This window comes from Bombina bombina, chromosome 5, assembly GCF_027579735.1.
Source record: "Bombina bombina isolate aBomBom1 chromosome 5, aBomBom1.pri, whole genome shotgun sequence".
NCBI classification, from domain to species: Eukaryota; Metazoa; Chordata; class Amphibia; order Anura; family Bombinatoridae; genus Bombina; species Bombina bombina.
Window position 1 is genome coordinate 73,017,735 of NC_069503.1, and position 16,619 is coordinate 73,034,353.

The 16,619-nt window shown below is 36.8% G+C and overlaps 1 pseudogene; it reads right to left on the reverse strand.

Annotated features, from left to right (window-relative positions):
* LOC128661326 (zinc finger protein 208-like) overlaps positions 1 to 16,619 on the reverse strand; it is a 125,155-nt pseudogene that overhangs the window by 18,774 nt on the left and 89,762 nt on the right.

The window sequence follows — 16,619 nt, forward strand, 5'->3', positions numbered from 1 at the left end:
ACTAGCACCACATTCGTCTACTCCCCCACAGGTCCAGACACAGAGCTGGTTTTACAGTCTAGGCTCCCAGCCTTAATTTGCAATCTCATCTGGAGATCATCAGGGAAGTTAATTAAGAAGCTAGCTCAAGAGCACTGAAGCAGCCAGAAACAGTTTATTTTAGCCTCTGCTAGCTGACAGTTTTTGTGAACCACCTATTGTGGAGAATAGCACTCTCTCCTCACCCTTTCATGCCAGTTAATTTGCTGGTGGGTCATATCCAAGGTTCCCTTCCCGTGATGGTCCTGTGAGGACAATCTTCCCTGAGGAGCTGAGTGCTGGGTGGTAACTAAACAGAATTCAGAATAAGGTGGTCTCCATACATCATCCTATATGACTTTTAACTAACAGATGGTCTATTGATAAGGTGGCACAGTTCCTATAAGGGCTATTCCCATTCACTGCCCTCTCATCCTCTAGCCTAGAGAGCTTTAGGCAACAGGGAATACTGGAGAGGTGAACTTTGCAGGCCCTACTCCACTTCACCTTATCAAGTTGTTCAATACTCTTCAAATAACCTCTCACTTTCCAGCACAGATGGATACAACAAGGGCTTAAATGACTTAACTAATGAGTATTTCGGGCATGTCTGAATAGCTTAGAAGAGGAGGGTGGCTCTTTAAGAGATTCCGGTTCTCTAGGCTGCTACGTTGGCATCAAAGTGATAGTGTTCCAAGGAAAAGAAGCTAAATAACTAACCATCAGTTTTTATATAGTGCAAAGTTCAAGAATCTTTTCTATATATCATCTCTAATCGCATTCCTAAGATGAAAAGCCGTACGCAATCAGTTAAGGAGTGTCTATCCAAATCGCAACAGAAAAAAAGCAAGCTCTGTTGGATTCATCTCCATGTAAGGAAAGAGAAGAAGCTATAGGGGACCACTCTACTTCCTCTCCTAAGTCAACTTCCTCAAATGAGGCTCTCTTAAAGCAGATAAAACAAATGTTTCACAAAGAAATTACAGGGAGTGCAGAATTATTAGGCAATTTTGTTGTATTTTTGAGGATTCATTTTATTATTGAACAACAACCATGTTCTCAATGAACCCAAAAAACTCATTAATATCAAAGCTGAATATTTTTGGAAGTAGTTTTTAGTTTGTTTTTAGTTTTAGCTATTTTAGGGGGATATCTGTGTGTGCAAGTGACTATTACTGTGCATAATTATTAGGCAACTTAACAAAAAACAAATATATACCCATTTCAATTATTTATTTTTACCAGTGAAACCAATATAACATCTCAACATTCACAAATATACATTTCTGACATTCAAAAACAAAACAAAACAAATCAGTGACCAATATAGCCACCTTTCTTTGCAAGGACACTCAAAAGCCTGCCATCCATGGATTCTGTCAGTGTTTTGATCTGTTCACCATCAACATTGCGTGCAGCAGCAACCACAGCCTCCCAGACACTGTTCAGAGAGGTGTACTGTTTTCCCTCCTTGTAAATCTCACATTTGATGATGGACCACAGGTTCTCAATGGGGTTCAGATCAGGTGAACAAGGAGGCCATGTCATTAGATTTTCTTCTTTTATACCCTTTCTTGCCAGCCACGCTGTGGAGTACTTGGACGCGTGTGATGGAGCATTGTCCTGCATGAAAATCATGTTTTTCTTGAAGGATGCAGACTTCTTCCTGTACCACTGCTTGAAGAAGGTGTCTTCCAGAAACTGGCAGTAGGACTGGGAGTTGAGCTTGACTCCATCCTCAACCCGAAAAGGCCCCACAAGCTCATCTTTGATGATACCAGCCCAAACCAATACTCCACCTCCACCTTGCTGGCGTCTGAGTCGGACTGGAGCTCTCTGCCCTTTACCAATCCAGCCACGGGCCCATCCATCTGGCCCATCAAGACTCACTCTCATTTCATCAGTCCATAAAACCTTAGAAAAATCAGTCTTGAGATATTTCTTAGCCCAGTCTTGACGTTGCAGTTTGTGTGTCTTGTTCAGTGGTGGTCGTCTTTCAGCCTTTCTAACCTTGGCCATGTCTCTGAGTATTGCACACCTTGTGCTTTTGGGCACTCCAGTGATGTTGCAGCTCTGAAATATGGCCAAACTGGTGGCAAGTGGCATCTTGGCAGCTGCACGCTTGACTTTTCTCAGTTCATGGGCAGTTATTTTGCGCCTTGGTTTTTCCACACGCTTCTTGCGACCCTGTTGACTATTTTGAATGAAACGCTTGATTGTTCGATGATCACGCTTCAGAAGCTTTGCAATTTTAAGAGTGCTGCATCCCTCTGCAAGATATCTCACTATTTTTGACTTTTCTGAGCCTGTCAAGTCCTTCTTTTGACCCATTTTGCCAAAGGAAAGGAAGTTGCCTAATAATTATGCACACCTGATATAGGGTGTTGATGTCATTAGACCACACCCCTTCTCATTTCAGAGATGCACATCACCTAATATGCTTAATTGGTAGTAGGCTTTCGAGCCTATACAGCTTGGAGTAAGACAACATGCATAAAGAGGATGATGTGGTCAAAATACTCATTTGCCTAATAATTCTGCACTCCCTGTAGAGCGGCTCTTTCAGAGTTAAAACAAGATATTGCCGATATAGGCGAGAGAACTTCAGCAATTGAAGATAAAGTTGATGAAATAGTGGAAGAGATCCCAGAATTGCAGGCAACTGTGAGCTCGCAACAAGCACAAATACAGAAATTGGAGGATCACCTGGAAGATCTGGAAAATAGATGTTGTAGATCTAACATACACATACGCAACTTACCTGAAAAATACAATAATCTTCCAGACATCATCACACAGATCTTTCAACAATTACTGCCAGAGGAAGATGCATCATTCCTTCTAATGGATAGAGTACATTGAGCCTTAGTCAAACCTCCAGCTCCTGGAGCTCATAGAGATGTGATAACAAAACTTCACTATTACCATATTAAAGATAGAATCATGCAAGTGGTTCGAGGAGTTCCAGAGATCACTTTTGAGGGCCACAAAATCCAAATATTTGCTGACCTATCCCCTATCACTCTGAAGAAGAGGAGAGAATTCAAGCCAATAGTAGCAGCCCTAGCCAATGCCCAGATCAAATACAGGTGGGGATTCCCTTTTAGATTGTCTTTCACAGTGGACAAAACATCATATTCATGTGTTACAGTTGAAGAGGGACAGTCGATCTTAAATAAACTTCATATTGACAAAACGTCATCTACACCAGCTCAGTCCCCTAAGCCACAGCGAAAAGCTCTAACACGCACTTGGACACCAGTGCTCCAAAATGGGAAGACACAGAGGTGAAACCAAGAATCAGAGAGCCCCACCTGAACTATGGAAGCAAAGCTCATGCTTTAGTTACAATTTGATATACTCCCTGACAGGGGATCTGCATGTCCAATTGGGCTTAACTTCCGAGAGCAAGCTCAAGAAAACTGTTATCACTACCAGGACTGGACTCAGCTTTTGTATATTTTTGAATGTATAGATATATAGCTAGGGTCCAGGGAAAAAGGTCCACCTTCAATTCTAGGAGAGATACTTAGCAGATACGTATTTAATATTTTAATATTATATGCCCAAAGTTTCTTTTGTTCTTTTTGTTCTTCATGTTCTTTATTTTACTTGTTGTTCCTATGTTGCATTGCATTTTGGGATCATGGATCCTAGTTAAGACCGAACACGGTCAGTTGTTACTTAGTTTTTTAATTGCTTAGACTAATTGTTAAATGTTTTTCCATCTCAGCAATTTGTACATTTCATAGAGGTATGTTTCAAAATATATGTGCCTCAAGTGGCATGATTGACGGCTCTACACCCAAACGGGGGTGGGGACCCGGTCGGACAACAATTGGTAAGTTCACAAGTTTGTGTATTGAGAGTTTTTCATTTTTAGTTAAGAAATGTCTATAAATATAGTCTCCCATAATGTTAGGGGGTTACACTCCAATGTCAAGAGACGTAAGGCTTTAGACGCATATAAATCCATGAAGGCTTATATAATCCTATTGCAAGAAACTCATTTCACAAAAGCAAAAAACCCAAAATACTGGGATAAGAGTTACCCCACTCAATTTCATGCCACATGCCAATCTAAGAAATGCGGGGTATCCATTTTGATTCACGCAGAACTAAATTTTAAGGAAGACGAAGTGATTATAGATAAGGCAAGACAATATATTATTGTTAAGGGTAGAATACATGATACACATGTCATACTGGGTAATATATACGCTCCCAATGATTCTCAGGCTACATTCCTGTCCAAGTTAGGAAAATTGCTAACTACTTGGAGGAAATCCCATTTAATCATAGGGGGGGGGTTTAATTTGGTAGCTAATGCAGAAATAGATAAATCATCGATCCCATTAACAACTTCCTCCCAAAGTTCTTAAAAGCTTATGTATGATTTTTTCCTGGATCATAATTTGGTAGATAGTTGGAGATATATAAACCCAAAAGTAAGAGATTATTCATTCTACTCCACATCACAAAATGTATATTCTAGAATAGATTATATCCTGGTTAGCCAGATCATGTCCCCTCTGATAATGGCTTCTGACATCGTACCTGCAACTTGGTCAGATCACAATATAGTGTTGACGAAACTTTCTGGCTTGATTGACCCTCACAGTGGCAGAAGCTGGACCATAAACCCAACATTGTTTAGGGATAAGTTATTCACGCAGAATTTTCAGACAGAAATAACTCACTTTTTAGCAATTAACCATAACTCAGTGTCTAACCCTATGCATATCTGGGGAGCATTGAAAGCTTTCGCTAGAGGTATTCTGATAAAAGGATCTAACAAGCGGAATAGGGCCTATTTAACACAACTTGAGCAACTTAAACAGGAGATCAAGCACTTGCAATCTAAACATCAAATAGCACATGATGACAGAACACTTAAGCTATTGAAGGATAAAAAATATTCTCTAGATAAATTATTGACAAATGAGGCTACCAGGTCCCTAAAACTTGTTAATACCCAATACTTTATACAAGCTAATAAACCTGATAAATTACTAGCGTATTTTAAATTAAAAGAAATATCTAGGGCGACTTCTGTGCCACAAATCCAAAAAACAGATGGACAGGTTTCTAATCATCTGTGGATTATTGCTGAGTATTATCAGAGATTATATGCTCTGCCCACACTCAACAACTCTTATGCATTAGACAAGGACACAAATTCATTTTTACAGGCTTGTAACTTGCCTAAGATTGCTGCAGAGGATTTGGATAAACTAAACTCCCACATAACCATTCAGGAAGTGAAACAAGCAATTCGCAATCTAAAGATTATCTAAAGATTATATATATATATATATATATATATATATATATATATATATATATATATATATATTCTTATCAATTTGAAAGTAAAAAAAAATGTTTGAAAGATAATGGCAGATATATAATCTATTAGATTATATTGTAAACTATCTTGTTAAATTATTGTTACAATTATAAAGATAATGATTTAAAAAAAGATGTTTCAAACTATACTCACAATCGTATTTTTTACAAATAAACCTTCTGAATAATACGGCAATTCGGATGAGATGCTTTGCTTCTATAGCCAACGATAGTATTCATTCACTGAATACTATGTTGATTGACAGCGGAATCGGGAATTGACGCATGTGCAGTGTGTAGCAGAGACGGGAGCGCGCATTGCCACTACGTAAACATCGGGTGGGACCACTGTATACGTAATATTGAACAGAATAAGGAAGTTGAGAGTGGGAGGAGCAGGTATAGACAAAGAACAATATTTGCAAATGTATATAAAATTTTATTATACATCTTATGACAAAATGAAAGTTGTGGTTTGTTTAATACACTTTGTTACGGTTGCCTCCAGGCTGGCTGGAAGTTGGACCGTAGAAAAGGATGCTCCTAGCGCTCACCAAAGAATCATCAGCACCATAGTCAGCAATCCCTGTAGTGATTATAAGCTGTCCCCTACAAACATGAGTCAAAGCTTCAAGTTAGAGGGTCAAAAATAGGTCTGATGTGCTGGAGCACACAGCCTGCTTTTTATTGAGGTTACATGCAAACAGGACACTCTCAGGGGGAGGCATAAAATCCCCCATCACACATTTGATATTAGATAGAGAGACACTCCCTTTGACAGGCCACAACATTTACTTCAGCAGATAACATTTTACACACAATAAAACAATGCAGTCCACCTTATCAATACTAGTCTGATTAGACAATGGGAAAGTTGATCACTAAACCTAATTAGAGCTAATCCCAGCAGACTTGTATTTAGAATAGGTTTCTTGAAGCTGAACAAAATTTAACTCTTAATGGCACACAATGAAACTGAACCAAGTGGGAGAAAGCCAGGGACAAGTCATTTCACAGGTCTGGGGACATAGTCTTAAAGGGGCATTGTTCATCAAAGTCACAATATGTCCCCAGATGGTTCTTAAAGGGCCATACACACCCAATAAAAGTTAATATGTTCTCAGGGGCACAATCTTCCAGGGGCCATAGTCATGAGGAAGGAGGCTGGCAAATAGGCTTCTCCAAAATCCAGGGAAGCAGGGCAATTTTCCATTTAAAGGGCCAGTTACACATAGCAGTTTGTAACACACTTATTAGCTAAATAATTATACTTTCAGAACTTAAAAAAATTACATTCACTTTAAACATAAAAACACTTCCACCCTAGCAAATTGGAACAAATATTTGGATTGTAAAAAGGAAAGAGATTACAGAAAACTGAAACACAAAATCTAAAAGCTACATCTGCCTTTTTACAACATGGGAATAAAATAGGCAAATTTCTTGCCAAATTAAATAAAATGTATTCTAGTTATAAGAGCATTAAAACTATACATAGGAATAAAAAAGAGGGCGCCACATAGGGTGATATTGTTGGATCAAAGTTCAACAGGGTAATTATTATCGTCGCTTACCGGAGAACGATGCACCGTATTGTAACCGGTGCTGACAGGCAGGCTAACACTTTCAGTGGTTAGCACACTGGGTGGCCTCCGGCAGGTTATACACAGCTGGTACTCAGCGTTCACTTGATTGATGTGCGTCTGTCCGGCTGCAGCTAGCGAGTCAGACACTGTGATGGATCAGACAATTTCGAACCTTTGTCAGGGAGGAAGCACTGCAGTGGATCGAACACTTTGACACCTTAACCAGGAAGGCTCAAAAGAGAACAAAGGACAACTTCCGTATATAAAATAAATGAATTTTATTCCATACAAACTGCTACGCGTTTCTAGACCTACACCGGTCTTTTCATCAGGCATACAAACAATGGATACAAATTTCTTAAAATAACTATCTTATATACAATTAAAAACGGAAGTTGTCATGGTTTTCAGCAATCACCAATGGGTTGAAAAATGGATACTCTGTATCCCATTTGTGCTAATTAGGCTAAGTCACCTGTAAATATCATTAACCCTTGCATTATAAATCCTAAAAATCCCATAAGTATAAATGTTTGAAAATAAAACAATTTCTACATCAGTTTAAAGCGTCCTATAACAATCTGCTACAATTATCGCTGATGTGTTGGAGTAAACATACATGAACATTTTGCAATATAATGTGTGATTCGCATATCTAAATGAAAGATAAATAAAAGGTAAAACTGTTTCTAACAGGTTGGGACAATTTAAAGAGTCTCATCACAATTTGCTGCAATTTACCTTGAAATGTTGAAGTCAGCATCAATAAACATTTACAAAAAAATGTGTGTAATTCGCATATCTAAATGCAAAATAGATAGTATGTGGTTTTATTTTGACCGGGTTATCAAACATAAGTTAAATTAAAATTTAAAATTGTCAAACCACCACTGACTGAATGACTCATGTTTAATCACTTCAGGAGTGTTTTGTTTTAGTCTTATTCTGACTTCAGGAGTGTTTTGTTTTAGTCTTATTCTGACACAGTAATAATAAAGGCATAACAAAAAAGAACTGAAGTATGTGTGAGTGTGTGTAAAAAGTGTGATGTGTGTTATATCTAAATTAAAAATGTTATTTTAAACAAACAAATACAGTGATGTATGTGTGTGTATGTGTGAGTGAACTGTATACCCAGCTAAAATTGATTTTGTGAATGGTATATAAAAAAAGGTGATTACCAATATTGTAATATATAGATCGTGTACTATTAATTCATCATTCGATTTTGTATGCTACACTCAATCTTATAGTGTAATAAAATTAATAACTAGAATGTAGTGTGACCCCCAACTGTGGATGATAATACACAGAGGTTTTTTGAATGCAACTGCCATAGAATGAACAACCATGTTCATAAAATAACTAGTGTTTCATAAACAAACTCATATTTTTATTTTATTTTAATGTATGTATATAATGAAACACATCTTTAGTGAATGGTTATATCATAGACCATTCCTTCTTTTGTTTGTTTTGTTATTTGGTTGAATTTAATACTATGGTGTCTAAACTTTTGTGATCAAAGTCAGCGGATGAAAAACTCTTGTGTTTCATTCTTTTATTAAGGGAATTAAATTTACATTGGTATTTACAAAATTATAAAATTGTAGTGTTTCCGATATGGCTATAAAGCCGTAATTGATCATACAGTGATAATGCCCAATAGGATTGTTATTAGTAAAATGATAATATTATTAATGTTTTACTTGTGTTGTTTTTTTGAAATGTATTATTGATATTTATAAAAAAATAAGAGTTAGTTTATGAATCTGTGAAATCAATTTCATATTATAGATACTGGGTATATGGACTGATTGTAGATGTTGATATCGTATTGATGTATTCAAGAGGACCCGTATATAAACGTTGTTAGGATTGATTCAGTGTACTGTGTGTGTGTTCAAGCAAACAAATTCCTAAGTTCAGTTATTAGTTGAATGCTGCTAAATCTAAGTTTGCATTTAAGCCATCAGGAAAAAGTGTTTTCAACTTAAAAATCCAAAAAGTCTCTCGTTGTCTGAGTTTGTTTGTTCTATTATAATCAACAGACCTGGGGATAAAATCTATGGGTGTGTATTTGAAAGTATATGGATTGCCTTGATGTTTGTTTAGGCAGTGATTTGGCACACTGTGTTTTACTTTTGTTTTCTTACAGTTTTTACAATTACGTAGGTGTTCACTCCACCTTGTTTTGACTTTTCTACAGGTGCGGCCTACATATTGTAGGCCGCATATACACTCCAATAGGTAAACTACAAAGGAAGAATTACAGTTGTAAAAGCCCTGAATCGGATAAGTGTCACCAGTGGTGTGGGACCTGAAAGATTTACTGCCATGTTTGATGTATTGACAAGAGTTACAACTGGTTTTTCCACATTTGTATGTTCCTTGTAGACCAAATATGCCATTTTTGGTTTGTGTGTTGTTATTGGATCTGTGTTGTACATGTTTGACTATTTTACTTGGTGCTAGTTTACTTCTCAAGGTGGGTGCCCTCCTGTAAACTATCTTGGGTCTGTCTTGTACAATGTTTTTTAATACCGGATCCCTTTGAATGACGTGCCAATGTTTAAGTATTATCTGATTAATTTTTTGAAAACTGTTGTTGTATTGTGTAATGAACATAGTCTTATTTGGAGTGGCAGTTTAGAAGCAGCAGAAACTTTTATAACACAACTTAACGACAATAACATGGGGATCACGTTCACAGCTAACATCCAACCAGATTCAATAGAATATTTAGATTTGATACTTAGTTGGGGTCCTAATTGGTCTATCACATCAAAAACATTTTTTAAAGATGTTGACAGTAACAGCTATTTAGAATACCACAGCAACCATCACAGAAGTTGGATTAACAACGTACCGTATAGTCAGTTCAGACGCATTAGGAGAAATTGTTCGGATTATAACATCTTCCTTGAGCAAAGTCAGATTATTTATAATAGATTTATAGAAAGGAATTACCCAGTCCATATTTTAGATAACGCACTAACAAGAACGAAAAGATTAAACAGAAATGAAATATTATCCGTTAACAACAAAAACAAAAGAACAATTAAGAGTTCAACTAACCAAGATGAGACTATGTTCATTACACAATACAACAACAGTTTTCAAAAAATTAATCAGATAATACTTAAACATTGGCACGTCATTCAAAGGGATCCGGTATTAAAAAACATTGTACAAGACAGACCCAAGATAGTTTACAGGAGGGCACCCACCTTGAGAAGTAAACTAGCACCAAGTAAAATAGTCAAACATGTACAACACAGATCCAATAACAACACACAAACCAAAAATGGCATATTTGGTCTACAAGGAACATACAAATGTGGAAAAACCAGTTGTAACTCTTGTCAATACATCAAACATGGCAGTAAATCTTTCAGGTCCCACACCACTGGTGACACTTATCCGATTCAGGGCTTTTACAACTGTAATTCTTCCTTTGTAGTTTACCTATTGGAGTGTATATGCGGCCTACAATATGTAGGCCGCACCTGTAGAAAAGTCAAAACAAGGTGGGGTGAACACCTACGTAATTGTAAAAACTGTAAGAAAACAAAAGTAAAACACAGTGTGCCAAATCACTGCCTAAACAAACATCAAGGCAATCCATATACTTTCAAATACACACCCATAGATTTTATCCCCAGGTCTGTTGATTATAATAGAACAAACAAACTCAGACAACGAGAGACTTTTTGGATTTTTAAGTTGAAAACACTTTTTCCTGATGGCTTAAATGCAAACTTAGATTTAGCAGCATTCAACTAATAACTGAACTTAGGAATTTGTTTGCTTGAACACACACACAGTACACTGAATCAATCCTAACAACGTTTATATACGGGTCCTCTTGAATACATCAATACGATATCAACATCTACAATCAGTCCATATACCCAGTATCTATAATATGAAATTGATTTCACAGATTCATAAACTAACTCTTATTTTTTTATAAATATCAATAATACATTTCAAAAAAACAACACAAGTAAAACATTAATAATATTATCATTTTACTAATAACAATCCTATTGGGCATTATCACTGTATGATCAATTACGGCTTTATAGCCATATCGGAAACACTACAATTTTATAATTTTGTAAATACCAATGTAAATTTAATTCCCTTAATAAAAGAATGAAACACAAGAGTTTTTCATCCGCTGACTTTGATCACAAAAGTTTAGACACCATAGTATTAAATTCAACCAAATAACAAAACAAACAAAAGAAGGAATGGTCTATGATATAACCATTCACTAAAGATGTGTTTCATTATATACATACATTAAAATAAAATAAAAATATGAGTTTGTTTATGAAACACTAGTTATTTTATGAACATGGTTGTTCATTCTATGGCAGTTGCATTCAAAAAACCTCTGTGTATTATCATCCACAGTTGGGGGTCACACTACATTCTAGTTATTAATTTTATTACACTATAAGATTGAGTGTAGCATACAAAATCGAATGATGAATTAATAGTACACGATCTATATATTACAATATTGGTAATCACCTTTTTTTATATACCATTCACAAAATCAATTTTAGCTGGGTATACAGTTCACTCACACATACACACACATACATCACTGTATTTGTTTGTTTAAAATAACATTTTTAATTTAGATATAACACACATCACACTTTTTACACACACTCACACATACTTCAGTTCTTTTTTGTTATGCCTTTATTATTACTGTGTCAGAATAAGACTAAAACAAAACACTCCTGAAGTCAGAATAAGACTAAAACAAAACACTCCTGAAGTGATTAAACATGAGTCATTCAGTCAGTGGTGGTTTGACAATTTTAAATTTTAATTTAACTTATGTTTGATAACCCGGTCAAAATAAAACCACATACTATCTATTTTGCATTTAGATATGCGAATTACACACATTTTTTTGTAAATGTTTATTGATGCTGACTTCAACATTTCAAGGTAAATTGCAGCAAATTGTGATGAGACTCTTTAAATTGTCCCAACCTGTTAGAAACAGTTTTACCTTTTATTTATCTTTCATTTAGATATGCGAATCACACATTATATTGCAAAATGTTCATGTATGTTTACTCCAACACATCAGCGATAATTGTAGCAGATTGTTATAGGACGCTTTAAACTGATGTAGAAATTGTTTTATTTTCAAACATTTATACTTATGGGATTTTTAGGATTTATAATGCAAGGGTTAATGATATTTACAGGTGACTTAGCCTAATTAGCACAAATGGGATACAGAGTATCCATTTTTCAACCCATTGGTGATTGCTGAAAACCATGACAACTTCCGTTTTTAATTGTATATAAGATAGTTATTTTAAGAAATTTGTATCCATTGTTTGTATGCCTGATGAAAAGACCGGTGTAGGTCTAGAAACGCGTAGCAGTTTGTATGGAATAAAATTCATTTATTTTATATACGGAAGTTGTCCTTTGTTCTCTTTTGAGCCTTCCTGGTTAAGGTGTCAAAGTGTTCGATCCACTGCAGTGCTTCCTCCCTGACAAAGGTTCGAAATTGTCTGATCCATCACAGTGTCTGACTCGCTAGCTGCAGCCGGACAGACGCACATCAATCAAGTGAACGCTGAGTACCAGCTGTGTATAACCTGCCGGAGGCCACCCAGTGTGCTAACCACTGAAAGTGTTAGCCTGCCTGTCAGCACCGGTTACAATACGGTGCATCGTTCTCCGGTAAGCGACGATAATAATTACCCTGTTGAACTTTGATCCAACAATATCACCCTATGTGGCGCCCTCTTTTTTATTCCTAATTACAGATATCTCCTTTCCGAAGACCAGAGGAGCATTTGCCGCCAGTATCTTTGAGTGCTAGACTCAGCACTACCAACTCACATGAACTTTATGGTTTGTTTTTATACCAATACCACGTATAAACTTTTTACAGCGCACCCCGCACACGGTTCCCTTAGGGGTTCCCTTCTCATTAAAACTATACAAATGGAAACATTATTATTAACTCATACATCTCAAATTAAAGAAGCATTTAAAAAATATTATGAACAAATATATACACAACCTTCTATAGATTTTGCGCAAAAGGAAATATTCTGGAAAAATGTGTCCCTCCCACAACTTAATGTGGAGCAGTTAGAAAGTTTAAATAAAGAAATCTCTCAAGAAGAAGTTTGTGAGGTAGTTAGGAGCCTAGCACTAAATAAGACAGAAGGACCGGACCAACTACCTAATGAGTATTATAAGCTATTGATAGAGTTTGTTACACCAATTCTTACAAAACTTTACAATGAATATTTAAGTAATACAAAAAAATGTTTTCCCAAATCCTTTTCTGAATCTTTTATTACTTTAATTTTAATATCTAATAAACAAGCTGAAAAAAATGGACTCTTATCGTCCAATCTCTCTTCTAAACTCTGATTATAAGATCTTCACCTCTATCCTAGCAAATAGGTTTCAAGTTTTTTTTAACTGTCTCCAATAAAGCATATTTAAAGGATATATCAGACCCTTTACTGCAAAAAAACAGATAATGCTATTTTATGCCTAGACGTGGAAAAAGCTTTTGATTTCCTGTCATGGGATCATATCTTTACCACACTTTCAGGATTTGGTTTCAAGGGTCCCGTGTTTCAGCTACTTCAGAAGCTATATCATTTTCCTAAAGCTGCTCTTATAATTAATAGAGAGAGATCTGATTCTGTTTAAGTAGAGGGACCAGTCAGGGTTGCCTTCTTTCGGCACTTATATTTGACTTGGCAATTAAACCTCTTGCAGCTTATATTCGAAATAGCATGAATGTTATACAAATTGGTACTAAGGCAGTTAAACTGTCCTTATATGCGAATGACCTACTTTTATTTACCAATAATACTTTTAACTAAGATAGTGAATTTGATGCATGAATTCAGTACTTTTGCCAGATATAAATTAAAATTAAATAAATCCAAAGTTTTATGGTTAAACAAAAATATGCAATCATGCTCGAATCACCCTTTCAAAGAAGCTAAGGGACACATATCTGGGTATAAATATTTAAAATTCCCCAAATCTTTGGTATGACCTGAATTATAAGATCATAATTAAAAAGATATTATTAGAAATAGCCAGATGGACAGCTCTACACTTAAATATATTTTGCAAAATTAACTTGTTTAAAATGATAGCATTTCCAAAGCTATTGTATATTCTGCAAAATCTACCTTTGATAATTAACAAACAAGATCTTATGTTTAAATCATTTTTATTAATAAATTCTTTGTACATAAGCCAAACAAAAAAGAAAGTTTTCTTCATGAGTTATACAAAGAAGAAATTATTTCCTCCCATCCGATTTTCCAAAGAAGCAAGGAGTAAACAAATTAACATTTTGGAGGAAAGCAACTTTAACGCAGTCTTACAACCTTTCCCCCATCACCTCCCCATATATCTAAACACCCATCATACCTTTGGGAATTTCACTGTTGGATGCCGTGGACCATGGGAAGATAATCAAGTTACATATTCCAGTAATTGGTTCTTCACCAGTGGATTCACCAATAGAACAGTAATTTCTAATCTGCTATGTGTGGGGTTATCATCCATCCATTAAACTGAGGTAAATAGGTTGCCTTACATGTATTTTCAAATAAACATTTAAAACATTACAAATAGTGCGGTTGAATTTCCCTCTCCAGAGTTCCCCTTTCATTGATATAGGGTCTGGCAAAAAGATAGTTATTGGGGGGGAGAAGAGAGGGAAAGCATAGGAGAGGGAGGGGGGGAAGAGGGGAGGGGGAGGGGGGGGGGGAAGGAAGCATCTCTGCCTCCCAGCGATCCTCCCAGGTCTACTGAGTTTGTTCATATACAGTGTTCAGAATCCAAATTGTGCATCCTATCTTCCTCTATGGGATGTCGAGTTAATAATCCAGTAATACCATATCCTCTGGAAAGAGGTTCTATTATTTAACGTGTCTACTGCAGATTCATACATAGTGTAGGTATGGCTGATCTTATTGTATACTTCCGACCATGGGGGCGAGCCCACCTTCCAGTATTTTGCGATACAAACCCTTGTTACTGTACAAAGGATTCTGATGAATGTGTTAATATATCTGTGAAATTTATCTATGTGTTCATGTAGTAGTGCTTGGTGGGCAGTGAGCGTGACCTCCTCCTCTAGTAGTTGGCTAATCAGTGTGGAGAGCCTCTGCCATGTCCCACGTATCTCCTCACAATCCCACCACATGTGCCTATAGGATCCTAATTCCCCACATCCTCTACAACATAGATTGCTACCATTTGGCTGCATATGGGCCGTCCTCATCGGGGTTAGGTACCATCTAAATACGGTTTTCATCACATTTTCCTTCAGATCCATACTAATTAATCCCCTGTCAGCTTCCTGGATCACTCTCTCCCACTCTTGTATGTCTTTAACCATATCTAAGTCTTTTTCCCATGCTAACATCATCATGGATTTGGCTCTGTTGGGTGGTGTCTGCAGTGCAAGGTATATTTTAGAGATATTGTGTTTAGTTCTCATAAGGCTTGCGCCACAGGTCTCTAATATCGTGGATTGTCCACTTCTTGGGACTTTCAAGAAGGGGTGTAAAGATGAGTGTAATTGGAGGTAGATATACCAGTGAAGCTTTGTAGGAGCTAGCTTTGACTGCAGCTGAGTGAAAGAGAGTAACTGACCCCTCTGTATCACGTCCGCCACCCTATAAAGCCCTTTGTTTTCCCATTTGGCGACCATCACACGAGAGTCACCCGGCATGAGGCATCTAATTGGTGTCAATAAGGAGAGTTCAGGAAATAAGTCTGGTCTTGTAAGTGTCTGTCTCCAGGTTTTTATGATCAGGTCTGAGGTGTATGTTTTAGTGAGTTCCTTGTCTGGGGCAACAATGTGTGTGTCCCATAAAATCGAGTCTCTCTCCTCCCATCCCCCCAACTCCATCTCCAGAAACACCCAAGTAGCTTCCTCCGATCTCCTCAGAAGACAAGAGTCTTGGGCCAGTCTGGCGGCTCTATAATATTCCATTAGGTCTGGGGCACCCACTCCCCCTGCTGCTCTACTTCTGTTTACCACCTGTCTTGCTATTCTGGCCGATTTTGGGCCTCTTATGTAAGCTAATATTTCGGTTTGTAGTTTAATAATATCTGCCCTAACTATTTTGATGGGCAGGGCTCTAAAAAGATATAGAAGGCGTGGAAGTACATTCATTTTAATTAACGCTACTCTCCCCATCCAGGAGAAACCGCACGTTCGCCATTTAACAAGGTCTTTTCTAATCTGGCCAAGAAGCGGGGTGTAATTATGTTTATATAGAAGTTGCATCTGTATCGGAAGGTTAATACCTAGGTATTTGATTGTTGTGGGGACCCAACGGAATTCAAAATTGAGTTCAATAATTTTACGCGTATGTGGAGGAATAGCTATCGGGAGAAGTTCACTTTTCTCCATATTAATTTTGTAGCCAGAGATATCTGAAAAGTCGTTTAATAACTTATGTAAATTAGGGAGTGATAATAGAGGTTTGGTAAGTGTAAGCAGGATATCATCCGCGAATAGGGATATTTTATACTCAGAATGAGCCACTCGGACTCCCGAGATGTCCGGGTGATTCCTAATTCTGGCCGCCAGTGGCTCAATACAGAGGGCAAATAATA